We start from the raw sequence: 5,149 nt of genomic DNA on the forward strand, positions 1-5,149 counted from the left end.
TACGAAATAGTGGTTGTTTTTTATACTGCCTAGCACCACTTGGTCGTGTGGTGGACCGTGTGCGCCACACGACTGTGTGGTTGGCTGTATGGAGCACATGACCATGTGTGATTTTGGTAGGTCATCTGATAGGCCATGTAGAGCACACGGCTATGTGTGATTTTGCAGCATGTGCTGGTAGGCCATATGGATCACACGAGCTAACCTCTTTTTGGTCGTGTGGGCCTTTTGGGCAAATTTTGAGACCCATTTGGGGGTCTAATAAGGGACTCAAAAATAAGGTCCATAGGCATCATATAGGTCGGGAAAAGTGCCACTTTTAGTACGTGAATATACATGGGTAAGCTTAGGAGATATGTTAAGTAGGGTATGTTGTTTTTAAACCATATGCTATGCTTTGTTCCGTATGAAATATGTGTATATGCATGTCATAAAATTTATGGTATAAGTATGTTTAATATTATGATTATAATTATACTTGTGTTTGGGGGTGGGTTATGATATGATGGAGAAAGTGCTATATGGCAGTTTTTACTGCAATTATGGCAGCTTGATGCAAATTTCTATTTGGCAGCTCAGCTGCATATTTATGAGTGACACACTGCCACATATTGGAGTGATTGGATGGATGGACTCATGTAGTCCCATTTGGTGTGATTGGCTGGACGGAGTTAGTATGTAGCGGATGGGGGTAGGATATGATATGATATAATACGTTAAGATATGATATGTTATAAGATGTGATACGATATGACATGAGTTATGACATGACATGAAATCCGATTTGATATGATATGTTATAAAATATGCTAATCTGATTTGTGCTACTATATATGAGCCATATCACACACTAGGCGTAAAGCTCATGCATTTTTTTTGATTTGTTTTAGGTGATCCTAAAAATTAGGATTGGACGGCGACACTGGAGTCCAATTTTCACGTTTTTGATTTAGTATGTTTCGGGTTATGTTTTTATGGACTTTTAGAGACTTGTAAGACAATTTAAATTGTTTGAGACTTTAAATTTTTTTTTTTGGTTATGCAAGAGTACTAATTATAAATTGGTGATTAAAATAAGGCAATAAATAGTAAATATGGGATAGATAAGATCAAGTTGCTAAAACAAAGTTTCGCTACCAAATTTTTATCGAAATTTGCTAATATGTTTTTGTCTTGTATAATGATTTAAGTAAATGTGGATTCGTTTTTAGTAAAAGCTATTAAACATATTTTTACCTAAAACTACTCACGGGTTTCCATTAAATTAGCTTGTTTTCAAATAGTTGCAAATAATTGGGTTTTATTAAGGTTGGAAGTAGGTTTTTATTAAAACTTAAGCTTTAATGTTTTCACGAATGATTTAACCTCCACAATCCGACCATAACGTCTAGGCTGGGTTTGAGGTGTTATAGTTAGTCACATTTCCAAATCATCAATAAAGTCGAGACTTAACAGAATCATGAAACCATCCACATATCAAGCATCAATAATCACCATTTCATTTCCAGTCTTCAATTAAGTTTCCATTTTCAATTTATTGATTATCGCTAGATAGAGCTATAATAAAATGAATTGGGATACACGAGAATATAATGCTCACACAAGCTGATAGTATATCAGGGCTTCTCACACAGGCTGACATTATAACAGAGTTGCTCACACAAGCTAACATTATATTGAGACTACTCGTCTGTGCTAAACCTATAATAATTTTAACTCGAGAATCTACAACAAATTCTAGATCTCGTAACAACATGTAAATCCCTGATCAAATACATGTATAACCCTAATGGCATGCCATATGTTTCTTGACATTTTACTAAGTTCACTCGGGCATGAATTTCATACGAATATCATTACCAATCCATGTGCATGATTTCATTTATCAATATAGATTCTATGTTAAATCAATATTCATTTTTGCACCCTATACCGCTTCGATATAACCAATACTGACATGAATTTACAAATTAGTCCATTTTAAGACATATGTGTCAAATTCATTAATTCTACTCAATTATAATATATAGTTAATTCAAACATAATAAGCACAGACATAAAATAAAATAAAGTGGTAAGTTCCATATGAACTTAATTAATCTAACATGGTTTAATTAATCTAATTTTCTAGTTAATTATAGTTAATGGAACTTCACATCATTATCCATTAAATTTAACTTACTAATGGTTTATTAACCATTTGGCCCTTTGATTAAATGCAATTTAAGTCCCTAAGCCTTTGTACAGTTAAAAACCTATAGCAATTAGACTTTTACAATTTAGTCTTTAAGCCTTAATTAACTATTAATTCAGAAAAATTACTAGTCGAATACTTAATATATTTTTATAATAGCCTTGTAAATATTAATTCTTAATATTTATGGACTCAGTTTTCAGAAATAGGGCTCCGAAATCGTATTTTCCAATACTACTACACAACATCTCTCTTATTATTTAATGACTTAAACAAATTTTGGATTTTAACAATTAAACTTGAAAGATAAGGGAGATAAAAAGGTAAAAAGTACCTTGCATGAACCTATTTTGAGTGTTTAACCATCACTTTATAGACATGTTTGCCAAGGTCAAACTCTACCATCTTTACCACATTCTTGAAACACATAGCTTTCTTTTTTATCATAGCATCCATTTGGCTATTTGGTAGTCAATTCCTTGTTGCAATCTTAAACAAGGTTGCATAGACTGTTGATAAGGATGAGACTCAAACATTGCCTTTCTCTTACCAGTTGAGATGGACATTTTTTGTGATGATTGAAGCAATTGTGAACATGGATTCCTCTAAATCTACCATGTTCAGGCAATAGTAATTCATCACTTTATTTATTAGAGCAGGATTGAAGTCATACTACCTTCCTTGAATAAATACCTTCTAATACAACTTGCTTTGATCATTTGTGATACTCCTCAAGATATTAGCATATATTTCAAGCACCATTTTCCTCACACAAGGCTTGACAAAGCTAACAAATCTTGTTTGGCTATTATGTGTCAATCCCATGTTTTGCAAAGCTGGCTTCATCAATGTTTTTCTCCACAATAAAACTTTTCTTCAGTAAAGCAAGGTATCACTTGAAGCAAGCAAGGGTAAGGAAGGTCTAATCTTTCTTTTCCAACAAGGCATCTTCTTCAAATCTTGCCTTGGTTGCTATTTTAGCAAGCACCGAGGGCACTCAAGCTTGTTTTAACCTCATGTTTCATTGTTAGGCTATCATAAGCACGTTTGGCCTTTTCGATAATACTTTTCCACTATTTATCTCATTTATAAGGACTTCATTTGAAAATCTTGGATCCTATTTAGTCTTAGATGAGTCAAAAGAATCAGATGAAACTTTAGATGGGCTTTCTTCGATGGTCTTTCTCTTCTAAGATGCCTTTGACTGAGCATGTGCCTTCCCTTTTTTAGCATTTTTTTTGCTAAACTTAGGGCTTCAAGTTATTTTTTTACTATTGAACATGTTCTCCTATACCAAATGGTGGTGGTGGAAATGGAAGTAGGCATTGCGACTACCACTATGGTTACCTTTAGTTTATCAGAAGAAGATCCTAATTCTACATTTTCTCCTGCAGAGTTTGAACTTACCCCTTTGTAGACTTAAGTACAATAGCATTTGGTTCAGTGATGTTAGTGAAAAACTCAACTTCACCAACAAGGCTTACAAAATGAGTAGATTCAATATTTGTGGTTGTTAATAAGATTTTCATCAATGGTGGGAGCAACATCACCTTGAGTTGTAACTACTTGAATCAAGGAATCGTTCTTACTCGTTGGCACTGATTTATTGGCACTAGTGGATTCACCAACAAGTCACGGGTTTCTTCTATATTTTTTTGAATAGAGGGTTATGTAATTGATTCTCCCCATTTCTCCTATGCCTACTAAGCTAGAGTTTCTAAAGTACCAATGGCAATGGGCACTTTCATTGCCCTTACGAGTAGAGTAGTTTGATCATCAGTTTGGAGAGCCAATGATCCTTTAGCATGAGATTGTTTCTCTTGTTGGTGTGATATTGACTCTAGCCATTGAGAATCTAAGAGAGAAAATTTTGGAAGATCAAAGGCTTTGAAGGAAAGAATATGAAAGAGAAAACTTTCTTTACAAGGGTTTTTTCTTTTAGGGTTCATACGAATGCTTTGCGGACGAATAAAATCTTAAAAAATAGTAGGTTCTTATACCCCAAATAAGTAACCACCTCGATTACCCATTTTCCCTTTAAGATATGAAGAGAAAAAATCTTGAAATTTTACCCTTGAAAAATAAAAAGATTTGGTGCTAAAGTATTCAATTACCAATTTTAACCAAAATGACATCATATGTGGTTATTTGGATGTCTTCCTCTATTTGTTGAGTATTAAATTTCAATACACCCCAATTTAAGTTTCTCAAAATTCCAAACCTGGTTGAGTCTAAAGCCTTAATAAACAAGTCAGACAATTGATTCTAAGTTGCTATAAACCTCAATTTCATTGAATCATTCTCAACAAATTCTTAAATGAAATGATGGCTAATGTCTATGTGTCTAGTCCTTGAGTGCATCATTGGATTCTTAGAGATGTTGTAGTATTTGTGTCATCAAAATATGTAGTGGCCATTGGCAAAGCCACTCTAAAATCCTCTATCATCTGAGTCATCCATAGTTATTAAGCACAATAGCTTCCAGCAGCTAAGTACTCTACTTTTTCTGTTGAAAGTGAAATTGAAGCTTGCTTCTTACTATACCATGAGAATAGGTTTGATGCCAAGTAAAAGCATCCTACTGATGTGCTCTTTCGATCATCAACATTCCCAACTCAATCAGTATCATTGTATCTTACAAGGTTCATTGCACTATATTTAGAAAATCAAACTCCCAAATATGACATTTCATGCATATACATAATAATCCTTTTCACAACTTTGACATGTTATTCTTTAGGATTTGTTTGGTACCTATCATATACAAGTCATGCATAGAGTTTTTTGTAAATCAAATGTATGGATAAAACTGACATCTAAAATATGAAACCTGATATAATGCTAGTGCTAGCAAAAATTTCATAAATCATTGCAGACATGCATGAAATTTACTTCAAAATCATACATCTCATGTTCACTAAAAAAATTTCACTTATAATTGCTCATTGATTGCTA

The sequence above is a fragment of the Gossypium hirsutum genome, chromosome D08 (assembly GCF_007990345.1).
Source record: "Gossypium hirsutum isolate 1008001.06 chromosome D08, Gossypium_hirsutum_v2.1, whole genome shotgun sequence".
In the NCBI taxonomy this organism is placed as follows: Eukaryota; Viridiplantae; Streptophyta; class Magnoliopsida; order Malvales; family Malvaceae; genus Gossypium; species Gossypium hirsutum.